Source organism: Pseudorca crassidens, chromosome 12, assembly GCF_039906515.1.
Source record: "Pseudorca crassidens isolate mPseCra1 chromosome 12, mPseCra1.hap1, whole genome shotgun sequence".
NCBI classification, from domain to species: domain Eukaryota; kingdom Metazoa; phylum Chordata; class Mammalia; order Artiodactyla; family Delphinidae; genus Pseudorca; species Pseudorca crassidens.
Window position 1 is genome coordinate 26,130,250 of NC_090307.1, and position 24,410 is coordinate 26,154,659.

The following is a 24,410-nucleotide window of genomic DNA, read 5'->3' on the forward strand; positions in this document are numbered from 1 at the left end:
GTGGGACCGTTGTTGGTCCTGTGATACTATGATACCATGTTGGTATCCCTAGCCATTAGTCCATGGTCTGGCACACGGGAGGTGTTACCAAAAAAATGTATTCAATGAGGAAGTGACTCAATCATATAGTATCACATAGGATTGTGGGGAAGTTTCTTACCTGGACAAAAATTCTGAGATGACCACACTGGAGCTGACATCTGTTAGGGTCACTGAAATGGCAAAAAGGAGCAAGGTCTTGGTCTTGCCTTAAGTCCCTGGCATGAGTAGGTCTCCTGGCTGCAACGGTCATTAGCAGTTCTGTGCCTTTGTCAGGCTGTGTCAGTAGAGACTTGACCTTGTAGGATGCTACAAGTTGGTGTTAGTGACGTTCATGGCAATCCCAGGGGAAGGCCTCTCTTCTCATGGTGCCATTGCTGTACCTTTTCTTTGGATCAAGAAAACAGTAAGCTATCAGGTTTTCAGTACATTTTATTTAATTATTATTATTATTTTTTTTTGCGGTACGCGGGCCTCTCACCGTTGTGGCCTCTCCTGTTGCGGAGCCCAGGCTCCGGACGCACACGCTCAGCGGCCATGGCTCACGGGCCCAACCGCTCCGCGGCACGTGGGATCTTCCCGGACCGGGGCACGAACCCGTGTCCCCGGCATCGGCAGGTGGACTCTCAACCACTGCGCCACCAGGGAAGCCCTATTATTATTATTTTTAATATGGAATGCTTCACGAATTTGTGTGTCATCCTTGCCCAGGGGCCATGCTAATCTTCTCTGTATCGTACCAATTTTAGTATATGTGCTGCTGAAGTGAGCAAAGTAAATTTTAAATAGTTATTGGATTTTAAATTCATTTGGAAGAATACACATATGAACATATAAAAGATATAAAAAAATAAAATGAATATATATCTACTGTGCAGTAAGGTTAAGAAATTGTTTTTACATATTGCACTTATTATTTTATTCAAAATATTATCAAATTTCCATTGTAATAACTTTGAAACTTCCTGTGCATTCCTTCCAAATTCCTTTCCCATCTCCAGGGAAAATTTTAGGTTTATAGTTTCCTTTTTTCCTTTATAATTTATCACATATGTATGTATCAGAAATAATATATTATTTAGTTTTGAATGTTTTTGAAATTTATTTAAGTGGAATCATATTGCACACATTCTTTTATGACTTGATCTTTTTTTTTTTACTCAACATTTTTGTAACTTTTGTCCGTGTTGGTAAATGCAGCTGTGGTATACTCGTGTGCACTGTTGGATTATATTCCATATTTATGACCAAATCACAATATATTCATCCATTCTCCTTTCTTCTGAATAATAGTTTGATGGTATATATATTTATATATTTTTCATCCTTTTACTTTCAGCCTTTGTCTTTATGTTTTAGGAATGTCTCTTGTAGATAGCTTATAGCTAGATTATTTAAAAATTCAGTTATATGACCTTTTTTTTTTTTTTTTTAAAGAAGACGTTGGGGGTAGGAGTTTAGTAATTTATTTTTGCTGTGTTGGGTCTTCATTTCTGTGCGAGGGCTTTCTCTAGTTGTGGCAAGCGGGGGCCACTCTTCATCGCGGTGCGCGGGCCTCTCATTGTCGCGGCCTCTCTTGTTGCGGAGCACAGGCTCCAGACGTGCAGGCTCAGTAGTGGCTCACGGGCCTAGTTGCTCCGCGGCATGTGGGATCCTCCCAGACCAGGGCTCGAACCCGTGTCTCCTGCCTTAGCAGGCAGATTCTCAACCACTGCACCACCAGGGAAGCCCCTATATGAACATTTTAAACTGGTAAGTTAATTAATCCAGTTATGTTTGTTCTGATTACTGATAAATGTAAATTTATTTATATTATCTTATTTTGCATTTTCAATTCCCCAATTTTCTTCATTTCTTTTTTCATCTTTCTTGTTTTCTTGTGTACTGAGGACTCCCCTGCCTCCCACCAATATTTTGGAGTTACAAATCTTAGTTCTAGCATTCTAGTGGTTGCCCTAGAAACCTTGATAAGTGTACTTAATCTAATAAAATTAAAAGCTAATCGGTATCTTTACTCTCCTGTTCGAGGTCCATAGATTTAACCCCACTCACTTCCTGTCCGACTTACTGTGGCAGACACATCCCAATGATCCATATTCTTGTAAAATCCTCTCTTCTAGAGCATGAGTGGGACCTGTGACTTGCTTCTAATCCAAAGAATATGGCAAAGACGATGGCATGTCACTTCCATGAGTATGTTTCTTTATATAGGACTCTGTCCTAGCAGACTGAAGAGAAAGAGCTTCCTGCCAGTCTTGAAGAAGCAAAAACTCATGTGTGTTCACATCTACAGATAGGGCCGTGTGGCAGGGAATGGTGGGAAAACTCTAAATGCTGAGAGACAGCAGGAAAATGGGGACCTCGTTTCTACAGCTTTGAGGAGGTGAATTCTGTTGACAACCCGAAGGAGCCCAGAAGTCCATTTTTCCCAGTCGAGCATATGATGAGGCTGTCTTCTCTGACACCTGGACTGCAGTCTGGTGAGACCCTGATCATAGGACCCAGTTACATGCCTGGACTCCTGACCCCTGGAAATTGTGAAATAATGAATGGATGCTAAGTTGCTATGTTTGTGGTAATTTGTTACACTATACAGCAATAGAAAACCAATACATATATGTATAATAATTTTTCCAATGTTTTACTTAAATTTGCTGGTAAAGCCACTTGAACCTGTTACTTCCTTTGTGTAAAAGTTCTAAATTATAGATTGAGTTATTACGATAGTCATAGGACTACTCAGATTTCCTATTTCTTCCTGAGTCAATTTTAGTAGTTGTATGCTTCTAGGAATTTATTTCCTGTAAACTTTAAAATATATTGGCACAAAGTTTTTCGGTACATTCTTTTGACCTTTTTCATGTGGGTAGGATCTGTAGTGATGTATTCATTCCTTATATTGGTTATTTGTTCCTTCTCTCTTTTTTCTTAATTAGTCTCACCCAAGGGTTATCAGTTTAATTTCTCTTTCTAAAGAACCAATTTTTAGCTGTATCATCTATACTGTATATGATTTTTATTAAATTAATTTCTGCTCTTTTATTATTAAACTCTAATTCTTGTTTTTGGATTTTCTTTGTTATTTCTTTTCTAAATTTTTGAGATGGAGTTTTCTTCAGCTTTTCTTTTTTTGGTGATAATATATGCATTTGAGCCTATTAAATTTCCCTCTGGTGTTTTAGCAGCATCCACCAGGTTCTGGTGTTAAGCATTTTATTATTACTCAGTTAAAAATATTACCAAGTTTCCACTGTAATTATTTTCTTTGACTCATGGGTGTTTTAGAAATGTATTTCTTTAATTTCCATGCACATGGGGACTTTTCAGTTATATTTTTATTATTAATTCCTAGCTTAAGTTAATTGTGCTTAGAAACATACTCAGCATAATTTGGTTTTCTTTTTAAAATTGAATTATAATTTACATACAATAGTTTGATGAGTTTGGGCAAAAGTATACTCCCATATGACTGGTAATGCAATTAAGATATAGAACATTTCCATCACCTCAATGAAATCTTCATGCTCCTTTCCAATCAATCCACCTCCATCCCACTCCCCCTCTGCTCAAGGCCACTACTGTTTCAATATCTATCACCAGCATCTAATTTTGTCTGCTCTATAATTTTATATGAATGATGTCGCATAGTACACATTCTTCTGCATCTGGCTTTTTTCTCGCAACCTAACAGTTTTGAGATTCATCCATGCTATTATGTGTTTCTTCCGTTTGTATTGCTGAGTAATATGTCACTGTATACCACAGTTTTTCTATCCCTTTTCCTTTGATGGACATTTAGATTATTTCCGGTTTTTGGCTATTATGAATAGCAAAATGAAAATTCTTGTACAGGTCTTTTTGTAGATACATGTTTCTATTTCTCTTGGATATATAACCATGAATGGAGTCCCTTGTTCATGGTATAGGTGTATACTTAGCTTTATAAGAAACTGCTAAACTGTTTTCCAAAGTAGTTGCATCACTTTACAGGCTCACCAGATAGGTTAAAGAATTCCAGTGGCTACATGTTTTGTCCCATGTCAGTCTATTTAATTTTAGTTGTTCTGGAGTGGCTGTACCATTTTACATCTCCACCAGCAAGGTATGAGAGATCCAGTATCTCTGCTGTCACTGTTACGTTAGCCATCCTGATAGGTATGTGATGATAACTTACTGAGGTTTTAATTTTCATTTCCCTAACAGTTAACGATGTTGAACATCCTTTCATGTGCTTATTTGCCACCCATATGACCTCTTCAGTGAAATTTCCTCATTTTTTTTCCCAATTTCTAATTGGATTTTTAAAAAATGTTGAGGTGTAATTGACATACATTATATTAGTTTCAGGTTTACCATATAATGATTTGATATTTGTATATATTATGAAATGATCACCCAGATAAGTCTAGTTAATGTCCATCACCATACATGGTTACATAATTCTTTTCCCCTTATGATGAGAAAGTTTAAGATCTACTCTCTTAGCGACTTTCAAATATGCGATACAATATTATTAACTATGGTTGCCATGTTGTACATTACATCCCCATGGCTTGCTTATTTTATAACTGGAAGTTTGTATCTTTTGACTCCCTTCACCCATTTTTCCCACCCTAATGTTGAGTTTTGAGAGTTTTTGTACACCTTTTGTTAGATATGTGGTTTGCAAATATTTTCTCCCAGCCTGACACATGTCTTTTCAGCCTCTTAACTGAGTCTTTCACATAGGAAAGGTTTTAATTTTGATGAAGTCCAATTTATCAACATTTTTCTTTTACGAAACATGCTTTGATGTCAAGTCTAAGAACTCTTCTCCTAGTCCTAGGTCCTGAGATCTTCTCCTATGTTTTCCTATAAGAGTTTTATATTTTACATCTAAGTCCACAATCTATTTTTAAAAATTAATTAATTTATTTATTTACGGCTGTGTTGGGTATTTGTTGCTGTGCGTGGACTTTCTCTAGTTGTGGTGAGCGGAGGCTACTCTTCGTTGCAGTGAGTGGGCTTCTCAGTGCAGTGGCTTCTCTTCTTGTGGAGCACGGGCTCTAAGCACGCAGGCTTCAGTAGTTGTGGCACATGGGCTCAGTAGTTGTGGCTCGCAGGCTCTAGAGAGAAGGCTCAGCAGTTGTGGTGCACGGGCTTAGTTGCTTTGTGGCCACAGTCCATTTAAATTTAATTTTTATATGACGTATGAGTTTGAGGCTCTTTCTTGTTTGTGTGTGGCCTATGGCTGTCCAATTGCTCAAGCACCATTGGTTAAAAAGACCATCCTTCCTCCATTTGATTTGGCACATTTGTTAAAAGTCGGTTGGGCGTATTTGCATGGGTCAATTTCTGGGTTCTCTATTGTGTTCCATTTATCCGTGTGTCTATCCCGCCACAAATAGCACACTTTCTTGATTACTGTAGAAATATAGTAAACCTTACTTTGGCTAGAGTAATTACTCCCATTTTATTCTTCTTTTTAAAATTTGATTTAGCAATTCCAGGTCCTTTGCCTTTCCATTTAAATTTTAGAATGTATGAAATAAAACCATAATATTTCACTTTAATTCTTGAAGGATACCTTCTGCTGGGTAGAGAATTCTAGGCTGGCAGCTGTTTCTTTCAACACTTAGAAGATATCTTCCCATAATCTTCTGGCTGCCATCTTTCTATCAAGAGGTCCTTCAAAGATAATCTTCCTCTTCTTTCTGGCTCTTTTTAAGATTTTATCCTTGTTTTTGTTTTTCACCAGTTTTACTATGTGGCTTTAAATCTTTCATTGGCTTTTGAAAAATCTCAATCATCTGAGATTTCAAATATTGCTTCTGCTTTATCCTCTTTTTTCTGGGATTCCACTTGCATGTGTGATCGACATCCTCATTGTATCTCTTATTTCTCTTATACTTTTATGTGTATTCCATCCTTTTTGTCTCTCCATGATTCATTCTGATTAATTTTTCTGATGTTTGTTTCTTTTTACTAATTCTTTTTTCACCTTTATCTTTATCAGCTGTTAAAGCCATCCACTGAATTCTTAATTGGGGTTATTTTACTTTTCATTTCTAGAATTTTTATTTTAAAAATTTAAAATATTTTTCAGTTTTTTTTTCCTGATGTCCTAAATCTTGTCTTTACCTTATTGTACGATAAAAGCATTCTTGTCTTTCCCACGATTTACTGGCAACTGTGTTCTCTCTCTTTTTTTTTTTTTTTGCGGTACGCGGGCCTCTCACTGTTGTGGCCTCTCCCGTTGCAGAGCACAGGCTCCGGACGCGCAGGCTCAGCGGCCATGGCTCACGGGCCCAGCCGCTCCGCGGCATGTGGGATCTTCCCGGACCGGGGCACGAACCCGTGTCCCCTGCATCGGCAGGCGGACTCTCAACCACTGCGCCACCAGGGAAGCCCTGCAACTGTGTTCTCTATCACATTGCACTTACACTGTTAATGTTCTGAATATAAAGCATATTAAACATGTATTTAGTATTTTACATTTCTGTTTTTAGTTTTTGCTCATCATTCTAAAATTTTCAGGTATTTTGCAATCTTCACTTGACGCATTATTGTATAAGTAGGTCAGGAAGTCTGGAGAAAGGACCCTGACTCAAAGAACCATCACCTTTATTCTCTTCTGACACAAGCTCTGAAAAATAAGTATAGCATGGCATCCAGGGATGGTGCAGTCATGGTGGGAAATCCATGAACTGTAAATTCAACATATAAGAGAAAGTTCCTGCCCATCAAGGAACTTATCATCTAACCTGGGGGACAAAAGGACACAGATTAAATGATTAGTGGGGCATATTAAAAGTATGCAGCTGGAGGCTAATAATGAAACACAGCTTCTGATGTACTTTGCTTCCTAGATGAAGACTCTAAGGGCTGCAATTGTTGTGAAAGGCCTTGTGTGCTCTTGCCAGGCCTAAGAAAACGGGTCCTACAATGAGTTATTTCTTAAAGCTTTGATTAATTCATTCATCCACTCGACAAATATTTTTGAACACAACATATACCAGGCGCTGAATTCTGTGCCTGCCCCATTGGTGAACAAGCTGGAACTTTACATTCCAGGCATAGTTTCTGGACCAGGGCAGGGAGGGGTGGGTGCAAGGCTGGGGAGGCCCTGCAGGGGAGCAGCCTGAGAGGAAAGAGCTGGGCCTGATGATGAACTGCCAGCTGACTTCCCAAAACACCTGGCCCTTTTTTGGGGGGGTGGGACCCTGGAAGTTCTGTCTGCTGAGGACATAGTACGAACAAAGGCCCTCACCCCGGCCTTCCGAATTTGGTGTGGGTCTTGGGGTGGGATTAGACGATGGTGTGAGGAAGCCCACCACCTCTTCTCTCTGTGACGTGAACCAGATTGTGATTTTGATGTTGAGTGACTATCTTTTCATCTCTGAACCCCCAAAGCCTGGCACATAGTAGCTGTGCCATCTGTGTTAATCGCTGAAAGATGTTACCCCAAGAATTGTCTGCTTGAGTTCTCTACCTCCAGGTACTTGTCTTATCCCCACTTGAAGACGAGGCTGAAAGAAGTTTACTGATTTGCTCATGGCCGCAGACCCTGCATCTCCTGAAGGCTGATTCAATGCTCTATCTCGTCCATTAAGTTCTCTGTCATAATTCCAGTTCATAACTGGATTGACCTTTCCCTGAATTCTTACAACACTTAGCCTGAATTAATCATTTTATCATCTCAATAATAATAGCATCCACTTAAAAAGTCATTTAAGTCTGCCAAGCACTGTGCTAAGTGCTTTCATCCTTCAGCTCAGTCCTTTACAACACCCCTTTGAGAGAGAGACTTTTATTATTCCCGTTACAAAAGAGGAAGTTGGGGCTTACAGGAGTTAAACAACATGCCCAGGGTAGCACAGCTAGTAAGTGCTGGAGCCAGTCTTTGAAGCTCTGATGTCTTACTCAGAAGCTTGCCCTCAGAACCATCACACTGTCCTGCTTTTACTGCACTGTGTGGTAGGCTCAGTTCCCCACTGCGAGGCAGGCACTCTCAGGTGCAGGGAGCATGGCTTAGCTGTTTGTTTATTTGCATGTCTTTGCTTCTCTTTTTGATCTTCTGCCCATCCCCGATGGCCTGGCATAATGCCTTTATATGGTTGACTTTCCGTGAAGCCTAGTTGACTCCGAATTTTCGCTGTGGCACTGTCAGACAGCAGGCTGCCGCTAGGTGGTGCTACATTCCAGAGAGTGGACGGAGGCTGTGTCCAGTTCAGCTTGCAAGAGGCAAGCTTCCTGCAGCTCCTGAGTGGGAAAGTTCAGAAGTGGGGAGGCTGGGGCAGGTGAGAAGGGGAAACTCCACACCTGCTGAGGAGAGAAGAGAGGGGAGAGAATCCATCACCCTAGCTGGTGCCTGATGCTGCCTGCCAGGAAGCAGCAGTCAGAAGAAGGGGTTCACCAGAAAGTGGGGTGGAAACGAGTCAGGGCCACAGGCTATGAGAAGAGCAGCGTATAGCGCTCTTAGTAGAGAGGGCCTGCCCAGTCATGTTTTGGTGGAGAAACACGGTCAGTGCCCAGGGCTGGGATGGCAGATCTCAGATGTGGGCTGTCCAGGTCAGGGAGGGCTTCCTGGAGGAGGAAGGTCCCAGTGGGCAGATGAGGTCTGATTCTGTGGAGCTGAGTGCCAGGCCTTGGTGCTTGGATGGTTCAAGTTTAGCAGGAAGAACCTAGGACATCAGGAGACCCGAGTGCGACCATGGATGACACTGTGGGTGGTGGCTGCCTCTCTCCTGTCTCCTCTTCTGCAGGCGACCATACAGTGTACTGTCCACACCAGGACAAGTAAAAGGGAGTATTATTAACAATTACCTTGGGACAACAGGGGGAAACTGGGACAGCTAGCAGGGCAAAGCAGAACCTGTGATCACCTATCATATCTGAAAATGAGTTTCCTTCTAAGGACCATCTTCCTCTGAGTCATCTGATGTTTGGCTATAACGGAAGCATGAGGCTGGGACACAGAAATAAGGCCAGATGTCCTGGTTCTGTCACATTGTGAGATGCATAGAAGCTTTGGGTGGAGCTCACTCATTGATCCCTGGTTCCAATCCATCCATCCATCCATCCATCCATCCATTGATCCCCGGACTATACAGATCCAATAAAACCATATGAAGCACCCCGGGTCCTGGTCCTTGGAGAGCTACACAGACACACCCCTGTCCTCAGAGGAGAGGTACGGCTCCCTCTGCCTGGCCGGGGCCCTCTCGTGCACTGGTTGGGCCCTGTCCCCCTCCCTGACCCTTTCCAGCTCTGTCCCTGAGGAGCCCTGCCCTGTCCACACTCTCTCCCTTGGGCTCCTGGTACATGGAGTGGGCCTTCCCTGGGAGGATTTCTAGGGGGGACTTGGGAAAGCCCCCTATACTGTCTGGACCTGCCTTGCCCCCCCCCTTCCTCATCCCACCCCGGCTTCTCCATCCTAACAACCTCATGACAAATTATCCCACAGCTAAGTTAAATTGGCTGCTTCATCAAATGCCATGATTGTAGGGTAAGGAAAGTACATAGCTCATTAATTCAAATCCAGCCCCTCCCCCAGGCCTCATCCTTCCTCCCTTCACTTATTTCTGGAGAAGGGACTTGGCCAGAGAACAGCTGCCTCTTTGCTTCAAGGACTTCTTGGGTGAGGGAGAAACTTGAGGGCAGAAGACAGTGTGGTTTAGACAGTCAGTCAGGACAGGGTGTGAAACCTGCAGTCCTCACACCTCCTGGGATCCACCAGCAGAGGGCGCCACGGGGGAAAGCCGCCCCTTTCAGCTCAGGCCCAGTCCTGCAGGACTCCTGGGGGATGGAGAGGAAGCTTGGGGGAGGGTGCTTCCTCTCCAGGCCTTTCCTTGTGGAAGGAGGGGCAGATCTCTTCTGGAGACCCTTTCTGGAGCAGGGGAGGGAAGAGCCCTGCCAAGACCCAGGGTCTCCCCCTGAGGACCCCAGAAGCCTTGCTCAGCATCGTGTCGTGTGTGGAAGGAAGGCGACTCCTCTGGATGCTGGGGTGACCTTGCCTTGACCTGATGGTGGGGATTCTGGTTTCAGCCAAACTGCAGGGTTGGCATCTCTAAGGGGAGGAGATTCAGGGAGACCTGTTCAAGATTCAGGAAAGGAAACTGGTTGGTTGGAAGATAATGTCCTTCTCCATTCAAGGGCCCACCTGTGGCCAGTGATAGGAGGGGCCTGGGGGAACCGCCCTTTCAGAGGGTCATGAAGTATTCATCAGGCTTTTGTGTCCGCCTGCCTGTGATCTCCGAGCAGAGACAATAGTGGGGCTGGGGGACCTTTGTCTCCATCCCTACAGAAGCAGTGTCAAATGTTGGCCACTTGTGGGTGGGGAACCCACCTCTCTTGGGAGTGGGGCAGTCCTGTAACTTGATGAGGGGCACCAAATTCAGGGCTAATTAGTTGGAAATTAAATTTTCCGTTTGACTTGTCCAGGGACCTAAAGTCAGGAGAGTCCACTGGGAGGAGGGATGGTGTCAACTGTGTGTGCTTCCTTGAATCTCACATGGGGAAGAAAACAGGGAGTGCCCCACAGGTACTCATTGTCAGAAAATCAACCAACCAAACAACCAAACAAACCATCCAACAACAACAACAAAATGGTAATTGTATATTGAATGCTTTCCTAATGAGGGGGTAAGCCAACCAGTTGCCTTAAGATGGAGACAAAGGGTGCTTACAGAGACATCAGGAAGGCACATTATTCTACAGATTGTTTCAAGCACCTACTATGTGCCCCGTACTATGTTGTGTCCAATAGCTATTCATGTACTGTCTGAAATTACACCATTAGAAATTCATTTCTTTGTGATTTTATGACTGTTTAATTAATTTAGCATTTACCAAGCATTAACTGAGCTCACCCTTTATGGCAGGCAGTATTTCAGATGTGAGGCTACATGAGTGAACAAAAGACAAAATACCTGCTTTTATGGAGCGTCCAGTCCGGTGAGGGAGACAAAAATAAATAGATATGTATTATGTCAGGTGACATAGTCCTATGAAGGAAACCAAGATGGGTAAGTGGATGATGTATGATGGGGATGTTCTCTTAGATGCAGTGGTCAGGACAGGCCTCTCTGAGGAGGGGCATTTGAGTAGCCATCAAAAAGCTGGGATGGAGTCAGCCATGTGGCTATTGGGGAGAGGATATTGCAGGCAGCGGGGAGGGCCCAGGTAGGACTGTGCTTTGGTGTCTGCGAATATCAAGTGGGCCAACGTGGCTGGAACAAAGTGAGTGGGAAAGGGAGGGGAAGAGGCTGGGGTCCAAGCGTGCAGTGCCTTGGGAGCCGTTGGGAGGACCTGGCTTTAACTCTGAGCGAGATGGGCCATTGGGATTTTGATTGAGGAGTGACGTGATGTAACTCATGTTTTACCAGGATATTGGATGCTCTGTGGAGGATGGGCTAGGAGAGGGGGCACAGATGGGAACAGGGAAGCTTCTGCAGTGGTCCAGAGGTTAGATGTGCCCACAGACCCCCTCAGAAATGTCACTGTCTGTGTGAGTCTGTGTGTGTGTACAGGGGTCCCTCATTGGAGGCCCTTGTCAGCAATGTCCAGCTGCAGATGCCACCACCCGGCTGCCCCCAAGCCTGCCCTGGAATTGAGACGGTGAGGCCCTTTGAGAGGAGAAGGCACAGAGCCAGCCTGGGAGCCCAGGGGCCTGGTTCCTCCTCTGGCTCTGACTCACTGGCTGTTTCTAGCCGTTTGCTCCGAGCCTCAGTTTCCTCATCTGCAAAATCAGTACATGAACAGAACTAGGCCAGGTGTGGGAGAGGTGAGGGAGAGCCCTGTGCTCTTCCGGTGCCTGTGACTCCTGCAGGAGAAACAAGGAAACAGGTGACTGGGACAAACGATGACGGGGATGAGAGTGTTATTTAAAGTGAGCTGGGAGCCTGGGGAGGAGGGGCAGACCACCTCTGTCTGGAGCAGGGAGAGGAAGCTTCCCGAAGGTGGGAACTGTCAAAGTGAGACAAAGGAGGAGTAGGAGGTCGCTGGGCAGAGGAGCGGAGACGGTGTATCAGGCAGTGAACAGCCGGTGCAAGGCCTGGAGGTGAGACGGTGAGCGGAGGCCGGCAGGGGGGCACCGTCTCTCCTTGGTCCTCAGGTTTCCTTCAAGACTGAAGTACTGCAGGTGCCAAGCTTGAGGGAAGGAGGCCGGAGGGGAAGACCCTTGGGGACTAGCGGTTGGTGCCGGGACAGGTGGGAGGGGGCAGCGTGCAGAGCGTCTGTGGCATCAGCTGAAGTGGGAGGGATGGCTCCCCTTCACGCTGCCTCCCCCTCGGCCGGCTTTAAAAACAGAAGACGTCGGGATGGTTCTGGTGCTGAGGGCTGGGGACAGGGGAGCGGTATTCTGGGTTTCTTTGGTGCACACCCCTCCTGTTCCTCGTGTTGAGGGGGGAGCCGGTACCAGAATCTGGCGGAACCCCTGGGTCCTTACTGTCCACCTGTAGCATCAGCTGCCCACTCCTCCCGAGGTCTCCCTGACCCCCAGCTGTCAGGGTCCTCTGTCCCATGAGCTTCGGAGACCCCTCCCCTGCATCTTGCCGGAAACCTTGGTTACAGGTTTACAAACGGAAGGCCCACTCTTCCCCTCCACGCTGGCGTGCAGCCTGTTCACGGAGCGTCACTGAGAGCGTACCCCAGGCTCTGTGCGCACAGCGGTGAGCCTGCCCTCCAGCAGCCCCAGTGTGTGTGGGGCGACGAGGGGACCGAGCAGAGAGCCTGACCACGCAACAGGGCCTTGTGGTTTGGTCTGAGGAGGGCTGGGAGACACACACAGGCTGAGGTCCCACCTCACTTAGAAAACTATATTGACCCCAGGAGCGCTTTAGGCAGGGAAGTGCATGATCTCTGAGGGAGCCTGTCAGGGCTCCATAAACCCACGGGGATGACGCTGCACTCTTGTTAATTTCAGGCCGGATCAAAAGCAGTCCCGCCCATCCAAGGTTCTCCAAATGCTCACGTGGGGCTGGGCTCTCAGAAGCTGTCCTGGCCCTCTCCCCTGAGCAGTCCATCTTCCCTGTAATCCTGAGCTCCCACCTTGAGGAAGGCCCCCCCTTCTTTGGACTTGTCTGTTCCAATCCCATTCCCAAAGCAATCCCCCAAATCCGCACTATCCTGAGAACTCTTTGGAGGTCCCTTCATTCCATTAGTTTTTTACTTCGTTCTCTCTTCCTTGAGTGCAGCCAAGGTGATATTGGTTCCTTGTCAGATGTCCAATGGGAGAGCGGAGGGTGGGCGGAGAAGGCCGAGGAGCCGTCTTTGGGTTCTCAAGCCTCCGGCCCGTCCGCAGGTCACCGCGGCGACTCGGACACCAGGGGACGCCCGAGCACCGGGGTTCGCGGGCCGCTCCTCCCGGCCAGGCTGGCGCGGCGCGCGGTGGCCACCAGGGGGCAGCAGAGCGCGGAGTCGCGGGAGCGGGGCGCGGGCGCGGGGCGCTGGCTGGGCGGTGGCAGCTGCGTTCCCGGCTCCGAGCGCAGTTCTCTGTTAGGAGGGTAATTTAGAGCAATTACACCGATTATTATTGCTTTTCTAATTAGCGCTTCTCCTACAGAATTAGCCGAGTGTTTATTAGGAGCTGCTTGTTGCCAGCAGCTTAACTGCTTAGCTGCCGGCGCCGGGCGCCGAGAGCGGGGAGGGGCAGCACCGCCCTCGCCGCCGCGTGAGGCCGGTTGGTTATGTGGTTTCGCATAAATGCACGGATTAAATATTCATTCTGCTTTGTTACATATAGCAGTAAATTTTTATCAGCTGTATGTTTTCCTTGAAGTTTTCCCTGCGTGTTAACATTCAGGCGGGCAGCAGAAAAGCTCCTGGGCTTTGGCGTGTGGGGAGGACAGACGAGGACCCCAGGGGCGTTGGGGCCGGAGGGACCGGGCGAGGGAAGGATGGTCACCTCTCTGACATCTGTGACACCTCTAGTCTTTTCCCAAGCCCTGTGTTCCCGGACCCTCAGAACCCGCCTAGGAGGTAGGCAGGGAAGGAATGATTCACCCCTTCTGATGGGTGAGAAAACTGAGACCCCGCAGTGAGGCGTCTTGAGTGACATCCCCAGGGTGACACGAGGCCAGATTGTGGAGTCAGGCTTATCTTCTCCAGTCCACTGTCATCTTTGGGAGCTTCCAAAGCCAGGCCCCTCTGGCACTCGGGACACCGCCGAGGTGCCCCACCCAGACCTCCCCTCCCACGGGGGAAGGGCAGGTTGGGAGTTTCCTAGGCTCAGTCCCAGCTAAACCCGGGCGCCAGGAGGCAAACATGCCTACACTGTGCTCCTGGGTTCGGCAACCTCCTGTACAGTTGCTCCTCTGGAGCCCTTAACCAGGAGAAGCAGCTATGGGGTGGTGAGAGGCAGAGGAGAGAGGTGTCGGGCTTATTGGGTGCACTGCCTTCAAGTTGGGTAGCTGCTTCTTACCTCCCCTCGGCAAGGGGAGGGGCTTCCCTCACGTCATTAGCCTTGCGGACCCCAAGCGAGAAACACTAAATACACACATGCACCTACAGCAGAACCAGAGGCTGCTGTTTGTGTGTCTGCGTGTTCGATCCACTATTCAAAAGGCTTCTTGGAAAACTACCCCCCTCCCGCATCCAAGTGTTTGTTTACAGCTCATTAAACCACTTGATGGAAAAGGCTGGGGTGGGGCGAGGCGGGGAAATATTGACAGAAAACCAATCAGAAATGAAGATGAACGATCTCCAAGGTGTTCCTGTGGGTCAATAGGGAAATGGGATTTGAGTTTGAAAAGCAGGGTCTGATAGGCTGAGATTTCATTCCCCCGTTTGTCTCTGCACAGAGCGAGGCCCACCAGGGTTAAGGCACCCTCCTGCGGATTCAGTTCGGAGGATGGGGCTCCGACTGGGGACCGGTTAGCCTCAGTGTCCCTACTCCTGGCCTTGGTTCCTCGTCAGCCCGGGGAGAATGGAGGAGAAATGCGGGCTGGTTCACCTCTCCACCACTGTCGGACTGGTCACACTGGGCCCAGGACACGCTCCAAAGGGCCTTCCCTATGTCCCACTCTCTGCCTGTGTTTCATTCATTTGAACAAGATCAAGTTTCTCTGGTGGGACTGGAAGGGGAGGCAGGCGGGTAGTTTTAAAGAAGTCCCCAGGTGCCAGAGGGTGAAGAACGCGCCTGCCCCCGGGGGGGCCCCAGAGGCCAGGCAGCTCTGGAGTTGCTCTGGCCACAGGGGCCTCCAACCACAGGGCGGAGAGGACCTGGCTCAGACCCCCTCCACATTCTGCTTGCAGGCTTCCCTTTGCCTCCCTGCTCTCCCAGGCGCCTGCCTGGCAAGTGGGTCAGACAGGGTAGAAAGGTGCTTTAGCTACTGCTTCCTACCCTGAGCACAGCTGGGTGTCCCCCACCCCCGAAGCCCCCGGCCGGAGTTCCAGGGACCCAGTACAATGCCTCCAGTATGTCCTGCTCCAGGCTGCTGTGGCCACCTGGGAGGGTTCCCTGGTCCCCCTGCCCTGGAGACCTGTTCGGGGCCTGGGCACATTGGGCAAGGTTGGACCGCCAGGTCTAGGGGCTGGCCTCCGCAGGTGTGCCGCGCAGCCGGGTGCCCCCCTGCTCTGCCCCCTCCCTGAGGTACTGCTGCTTCCAGCCACCTCTTCCTGGGTCTTTTTCTGCTTTCCACCGTGCAAGAATCCTTGGGGCCAAGAAGCAGACCAGGGCATGGCTGCCTGTTTGAAATGGAGAGAAAGAAGAAACAAAGGGAGAAACCCCAACCTGTAGTCAGGGTCTGTGTTATGTCTGACAGGGCTTTCCCCAGTGAGTGTCAGCTTGGTGCTAGGGGGCTTGTGTGGAGGCTAGGGAGCTCTGGGGACAGAATCTTGTGCCACCGCAGCTCTCGGGCACGGGAGGGACAAGTCTGTCACCTTTAATGTCTATCGTCTCATGACAGTGGTGAGCCTGGGCGCACTCAGCTCTCCACTTACCACTGACATTTTGAACTAGTCACCCACGGGCTCACAGGGCTCTATGCCAGGGTGCCTCCACCTTGGCAGTACTGACACTCGGGCCCGGATCATTCTCTGGTGTGGGGCTGTGCTGAGCATGGTAGGATGTTTAGCAGCACTCCTGCCCTCTACACACAAGATGCCAGAAGCACCTTCCTCTCGTCCCCCGTTGTGAAAATCAGTAATGTCTCCAGACATTGTCAAGTATCCCCTGGGGACCAAAGTCATTCCCGGTTGAGAACTACTGCTCTGCCCTAACCTCCTTTAACAAACGCCAAACTGATATCTAGAGATGGGACGTGACCTACGAAACACAATTTAAGGCCAAATAATAGAGTGGCCGAGTGCTTGGATTACGGAGTCAGCCATACCTAGATTCAAATTCCATCTGACTACTGACTAGGTTGACTGAGATCAGAGGCAAGTAACCCCTACCTGCCTTAGTTTGCACATCTATTAAATGGGGATATTAATATTTCCATCCTTATGTGTTTCTGTGAATATTAAATAAGATGATTATGTGCTCAGCAAATTCCCTGGTTCCTTGCAAGGGTGCAATTAACGGCAGCGGATATCAGAATCAGAAGATAAGTTCTGGGCTCTTCTCCTGATTAGAAATATGAAGGCCTAAAGAAGGTACCAGATGATGGCATTCTGAGGACACACTATAACTTTCTTCCAACCAAAGAATATTACCTAAAAGATGTAGAGGCTTTTGGATTTATATAATCAGAAAACTAGAGGTCACGGAAATTAAAATTTTGTTAGTTGAAATTTTAAAAATCTCAAAATTGTTGGACTGAATTTCAAAATGAGCACAGATGAAGGAGGAATAATTGCTGAAACATCAAGGCAAGGGTTTTTCCGGGGATGCAGTGCAAAAGGTAAGGAGATAGAAAGTATAAAAGAAAAGCTCATCAACACACAGGACACCTGAGTGAGAAAGGAGTACCAAAAGGAAAAAACAAATAGACATACTGGAGGAGAGGCAATTCTCAAAGAAAAGAAGAAAATTTTTCCAGAACTGAAGAAAGACACAAGTCCTAAGATTTAAAGGGCTGGTGCATGGCCAGCAAAAATTTTAAACCCACAAACATAGCCATGTTATAGTGAGATTTTAGAACACTGAAGATGCAGGGGAAATCCGAAAAACCTTCAGAGAGAAAAAGAGTGACATATATGTGTATTAGTTTCCTAGGGCTGCTATAACAAAGTCTCACAGCCTGGGTGGCTTAAAACGACAGAAGTGTAATTATCACAGTTCTGGAGGCCAGAAGGCGGAAAGCAAGGTGTTGGCAGGATTCGTTCCTTTTGCAGGCTCCGTGGGAGAATCCCTTCCATGTCTCCTGGCTCCTGGAGATCCTTGGCGTTCTTGGATTGTAGCTGCCTCAGTCTAGCCTCCGCCTCCATCTTCACGTGGCTTTCTTCTCTGTGTTCTCTCTTCTTCTTATAAGGATGCTAGACTATGGGTAGGTCCACCCTGAAGGATCTCATCTCAAGATCCTTAACCATATTATATCTGCATACACTCTCTTTCCAACTAAGGTCACATTCACAGGTGCTGGGGGTTATGACACCCATAGTGTTGGCGGGGGGACACTATTCAACCCACTATGCATAGGAACAAGAATTGGATTGCTATCATACTCCTCATCAGCAAAATTGGGTACAAGAAAATAACGAAGCAATATTTTCCAAGCTCTGAGGGGAAATGGCTTTGAACATAAATTATCTTTCAAGTGTGAGGTGAAATGAAGCCATATCAGACAAGTACAGACTCAGAACATTTACCAGCCTTCCAATTCTTCTTTGGAAGAATTATTGTGTTTGGCTAGCATGTAAGATGCCTTCCTTTCCCCATCACCTCCCCTGCCAACAAAGAAAAAGTAACCCCAAAGTGCCTGGCGTTAATATATTTATCTAAATAGATTTGATTTATATTGTCTAGGAAACTGTCACATTCATATAGACAAAAAGTATTGCTAGGGGTAAAAGAACAGTTTGCTACCCTTCTCTCTCCATTCTAAGTTTTTACTCCCCAAAGCAATAAAGCTCTCAGTGGTTCCGGCTATTTCTTCTGCTATTTACTTCTATATTTCTCAGTTTCTTGTGTATGTAGCTATTTCTTGATTTCTCAGTTTTAAGAATTACGTATTGACTTTCAATATGGAAAATTAGGTTTTAGCTCTCTCTGCCTGTTTTCTCCCTCACCAAACACGTGTACTTGTCCTTCCCCCATCCTCCAATATAGCTCTATCACAAGTTTTGGTTAAAATCACTATTGGGTGCTTATGTTAGCGTGATTATTATAATATTATTCACAGCTAAGTCACGTAGGGTGTTATGATTATAATTCTTCTTTCTTCCCTCTGGATTAGTACTGGTTTTCGTTTCTATTTGCTTAGTTTATACACCTGTCGGTACAGAAGCGCTAACCCACACTCGTATTCTGCTACAGACAAGAAAATCTTTCTCTTCTCAGTATGTTCAAATGTGGTAACTATTTTATCAGCTAATACCCTGGAATTTTTCTTCACCTCTTTGCTAGGTTGTGTTCCTGCTTCTTGGATCCCATGTCTTTCTTTTTCTTGGTTTACTTCTTCATTTTGGTGAACTGCATCATTCAGTAGTCTCCTGTGCATGACAAAAAAACCCCCAAAAAACAAAACCCTCTCACTGGAGGGTATGATTGGATAAAGAATTCTCAGTTGGAGAACATTTTCCCACAGACTTGTTTTTTCAAATTGAAGTATAGTTGATTTACAATGTTCTGTTAGTTTCAGGTGTACAACAAAGTGATTCAGATATATATATATATATATATATATATATATATATATATATATATATATATATATATTCTTTTCAGATTCTTTTCCATCATAGGTTATTATAAGATACTGAATATAATTCCCTGTGCTGTACAGTAGGTCCTTGTCCCCACAGACTTTTAACAGTATTGCTCTGTTGTCTTTTAACTTCCAGTATTGCTGTACATATTTTTTAAATTAATTAATTAATTTTATTTATTTATTTTTGTCTGTGTTGGGTCTTTGTTGCTGTCCGCGGGTTTTCTCTAGTTGCGGTGAGCAGGGGCTACTCTTTGTTGCGGTGCGCGGGCTTCTCGTTGCGGTGGCTTCTCTTGTTGCAGAGCATGGGCTCTAGGCACTCAGGCTTCAGGAGTTGTGGCTCGCGGGCTCTGGAGTGCAGGCTCAGTAGTTGTGGCGCACGGGCTTAGTTGCTCCGCCGCATGTGGGATCTTCCCAGACCAGGGCTCGACCCCGTGCCCCTGCATTGTCAGGCAGATTCTTAACCACTGCGCCACCAGGGAAGCCCCTATTGCTGTACATATTTAATTCCAAGTCATTTGAATGTGACCCTTTATTTATTTATTTAATTTTATTTTTGCGGTACGCGGGCCTCTCACTGTTGTGGCCTCTCCCGTTGCGGAGCACAGGCTCCGGACGCGCAGGCTCAGCGGCCATGGCTCACGGGCCCAGCCGCTCCACGGCATGTGGGATCTTCCCGGACCGGGGCACGAATCCGTGTCCCCTGCATCGGCAGGCAGACTCTCAACCACTGCGCCACCAGGGAAGCCCGACCCTTTATTTTTAATGTGATCTTTTTCTACTCTCTGCAACTTTTTAGGATTTTCTATTGATTCCTGCTATTCTTAAATTTCACTATAATGTGCCCTAATGTAGGCACATAGTCATCCAGTTAAAAAAATAAAACAACACCTCATTTCTTAACCTCTTTGGCAGCTAGGCATAACTTATAAACATAAATAGAGTTATTGTGTTCTGGAACGTCTCCTTGAAAGGATGGCGTGCCCTACATTTTCTGCCTTCTTCTTTCCTGCTGCCTTGATGGAGATGTAATGGCTGGAGTCCTAGCAGCCATACTGAACCATGAGGTAGCTTCGGGGACAGAGCCATGTTCTCTGAAGCAACAAGATACAAAAAGGCTAAGTTCCTGACACCATGCAGTGACCATACTAGACCTGGACTGATTCCCTCTGGGCTTTCTTTTACTTGAGAGAAAAATACATTTCAATGTTTTTGTGGATTTTTGGTTAAACAAAGCCAAACTTACCCCTAAATGATAAAATGGACAAAATAATATATTTTCCTTCATGAAATCACTTTTTAAACACTTTCAAATAACTCTCAATGTGTGTAGGATAAAAGCATATAATTATTTTCCCTCAAAATATATCTGAGTGAAATTGAGATGGGCCTCATACAACTGAATATCTCACATGCAACCAAATACCAAATAATGAATCTGTAGGGAAGACACAAAAAAGTGAAAAGAAAGTAGTAAAACTTGTGGCTTATTCTAAAAAATGCTTAAAAAGTAAAAACCAGAACAAAAATTTCAGATACTATCAAACATGGGAGATACCAGGGTGAAGGTGATGAGGGAAGGAGGGAGTGGCAGGCAGTTAGTCTGTTCTTAGTTTGAGTTACGGGATGAATATAGATACTGAATGTAGGTATTATAGAAATGCAAGGGATTGCTGACAAAATTTTAAGGGTAGGCACTAGAAAATTAGAAATATAGGGTATAACTTTTAAAATATTAGAAAAAATGGAATCAAATGAAGACAGCTCAAACAAATTACCAAAAGGCAGAAAAATAGGTAAAAACCAAATCAGAAAGCATGATAAATAGAATATACCCAGAGACATGCACACACAGCATTGTTAGAATAACTCTAAATGTATCAGCAGTCACAATACTTGTGAATGAGTTATATTCTTCTCAAATTGAGTGTTTAAAAATCCAGTGTCATGAAGTTTTCCAGCAAGATACACATATAAAGCTAATGGAAAAATTAAAAACAAAAGGAAAGGTGTAAAGATGTATATCAGGGAAGACTCATAAAATGGAAACAGAAAAAGCAATATTAACAGCAAACAAGGGCTTCCCTGGTGGTGCAGTGTTTAAGAATTCACCTGCCAATGCAGGGGACATGGGTTTGAGCCCTGGTCCAGGAAGAGCCCACATGCCGCAGAGCAACTAAGTCCATGCGCCACAACTACTGAGCCTGCGCTCTAGAGCCCGCGAGCCACAACTACTGAGCCCATGTGCCAAAACTACTGAAGCCCGCACATCTAGAGCCCATGCTCCACAACAAGAGAAGCCCACACACTGCAGCAAAGAGTAGCCCCCACTCTCTGCAACTGGAGAAAGCCCACGCACAGCAACGAAGACCCAATGCAGCCAAAAGTAAATAAATAAAATAAATGAATTTATTAAAACTGAAACAGCAAACAAAATAAAGAGAAATATTTTATATTGTTGTAAGGAACTCCTTGTTAAGATGATATATGACAATGATGAACCATTATGCACATAACAAAAAAACTTGAAAATATATAAAGCAAAAACTGATAGTACTGCTAGAAGAAATAAATACAATATCATAGAGACTAACTTCTCAACAGATCAACAAGACAGACCAAGAAGACAATCAAGTAAAGATATAGAGGATACAAATAATATGATTAACAAGGTGGATGAAATATAAAATGTATACTGAAAATGTTGTATACTGAACAAATAGAGTACAAATCCCTTTCAAACATATATGAAACATTCGCATAATTGTCCATGTGTTAGATCACAAATAAAATATCAATACATTTTATAATACGACTATGATACCTAAAGGTCACATTCACTAATCATAATGCAATAAACTGAGAAATTATCAACAAGATGATAGCAAAAATAAAATCTGTGCATCTGTCATTTAAATAACATAGTCCTCTAAATAACTATCATGTTAAAACGTTGATCACAATGGGAATTACACATTGCTAGAATAAATACAAGAACACAATATATGAAAATACATAGGGTGTGGGTATTCAGAAGATAATTTAAAGCCTTAGATCCATTAATTAGAAAACACCAAGTCTGAAAGTAAATAATTTGAGATTTCAACTCAAGAAATTTGATAAAGAGCAATAATAGAAAACCAAAGACAATAAACGAAGGAACTAATAAACATGAAATCTCAAGTGAATTGAATAGAAAACAAAGAGCAGAGTTAATTCATAAAATCAAAAGCTTATTTTCTTTTTTAAAGACCATTATAATAGACAATCCTTTTCCAAGATTGATGAAAAACAAGAATTGATAAAAATAAGCAACAGTAGGAACTAAAAATGTGTCTAATTACAACAAAAGGAAGGTAGAAAAATAAATTATGATTTGCAAAAAAGTGTTCACATTAATATTTCCACTCCCACCCTCAGCCTTTTCATGTCTACAAGTATGCTATAAATACATTAATAAAGTGGTTACTTTATTAGTAAAATTTCATGGTCCACATTAATGTTCCTTACTTATATATCTTTAGATTGATAAAGAGTGTTGTTGTATTTTGTATGTATGTCAGAGTTTTCATTCTTCTTCTTTTAAAGGTCCCCCTCCCCCCATGGTTTCATCCATTGTGGAAAAGTCACATGTCAACTGGCACCTCTTATGATGCTCTGTCTCACTCCCAATTGACTCGCACCACGGATGTTTGTTTGGTGGGTGTATCCACACTAGACTCTTTTGGTTGTAAGAGACACAGCCTGACTCAGGAACAAAAGGTCTTTGTCAGGTCACGATTGAACAGGATTGGGAACAGGAAGCTGTCAGGACCCAGGCAGGAACGGTCTCCCATCTTTCTCTCTCTGCATCTCTAAGCCCTCTCCAGTCTTCTCCCTCTGCCAACAGCCTTCCACATCATGCATGTTCATGGTTGAACATGGTTCTAACTCACTCCACCTCCCTCACGGGCTGCCTCTCACTAGTCTCTGGTTTAAAACCTTAAGAGAGGGTTCCTCTCATCTCCTCACACCGGGCCTTCACAGGTCACTGTCCCCACCAGGGCAGGTCTGCCCTCGAGCTGGGTGCCCACCACTGGTTCAGTCAGGCAGGACCAGGGGTCCCACAGCACAGAGCAGGCAGTGTGGGAAGCAGGGGCTCTGCTCTGGTCAGTTCTCCTTGGAAGGGGGCATGGAGGTGTCCAGCATGACTGACGTGTCTGGTATAGGCTGATGTGCTAGCCTGGGAGCATGGCCACAGCCTCCCCGGCAGGTCATCCAGAGGGTCTGGGTCTCTGCCTCCTTGTTTGATTCCAGCCTTGGCTGTCCCCTCCCAACCCCTGGGAAAGGGGTGTGAGCTCTGAACCTCTCAGAATGTGAGTACCGTGTGACAAAGCCCTGCCTCATCCTCTGAGACTAGGCATCCTTGGGCTGGGATGGAGCTAGTGACTCCCTAGTGTCTGACTGGGTACAGCTGCTGCTTCTTCCCTCCTTGGACATGTGGAAAATACACAGCCCTCTACAAGGCCTCTGGGGACACCTCCCTGTGGTCAGGACCCAGCACAGACGGTTGTCACCTAAAGGCACACTTTTGGGCTCTGAAGTAAGTCACCCCTCATACTCCACTTAGCCAAAGTGCTGTGCCCCTGACGGATCACCAGGGCCCACGGTGTTCTGCTATCACAGCGTCTGGGGTCATTCGTTCTGTGGTTCGATGTTTGCTCCCTCCCTCCCAGGCCATCCTGGGACCTTTGGGAGGTGATAAGGTCATGAAGATGGAGCCCTTGTGAATGAGATTAATGCCCTCATAAGGAGAGACACGGGAGCTTGCTCTCCATCTCTCTGCTCTTGCCCTGTGAGGATGTAATGAGAAGACAGCCATGAACCAGGAATGAGAGGAGGACATTTCTGGCTGCCTGATAACAGGTTGGGCCAGATCATATGCCTGGCACAATGAAATGAGGGTAGAAGTGGCATGTGTCACTTCAGAGCAGAGGCTTCCAAAACCCTCTTGTTGCTCTGTTATTTCTCTTTTCTCCCTGCCACGGGCCCTTCATGTCTAGAATGGCGGCTGCTCCTTCCACCTTGGTGATGAAGTGAAGAAGGTCACATCCAGCCTGTGATGCTCATGAATGTGGGTAAGAGGTAAAGCTTTGCTGCTGGAAGCACCTGAGGTTTGGGGTCACTTATCACAGCAGCCTCCTTAGCCTGAGCTGACTGATAGAGCACACGCCCTCCTGCTCTGTGATCTCCCATTTGTTTCTGCCTCCTGCATTAGACTTGAGAGCAGGGGCTGGGCCTTTCGTTTACTCAACAACTAGTTGACAAGCACTGTGCTAGACCTTGGGGATGCAGAGACAAAAAGATAAGTCCTTGACCTTGAATTGTCCAGTCTGTTATGGCTGAATGCCTGGGTCCCCAAAATTCATATGCTGAAATCCTACTCTCCACTCTGATGGTATTAAGAAGTGGACTTTTGGGAGGTGATAAGGTCATGAGGATGGAGCCCTTGTGAACGGGATTAGTGCCCTCATAAGGAGGGACATGGGAGCTTGCTCTTCATCTCTCTGCTCTTGCCCTGTGAGGATGTAATGAGAAAGC

At 45.6% G+C, this 24,410-nt stretch overlaps 1 non-coding gene across 1 annotated transcript; it reads right to left on the reverse strand.

Annotated features, from left to right (window-relative positions):
• Window positions 1–705: 705 nt before the first annotated feature.
• On the reverse strand, window positions 706–812 carry LOC137204244 (U6 spliceosomal RNA). Its single transcript, XR_010933482.1, has one exon. It is a non-coding gene; the product is annotated as a U6 spliceosomal RNA (small nuclear RNA).
• Window positions 813–24,410: the final 23,598 nt, after the last annotated feature.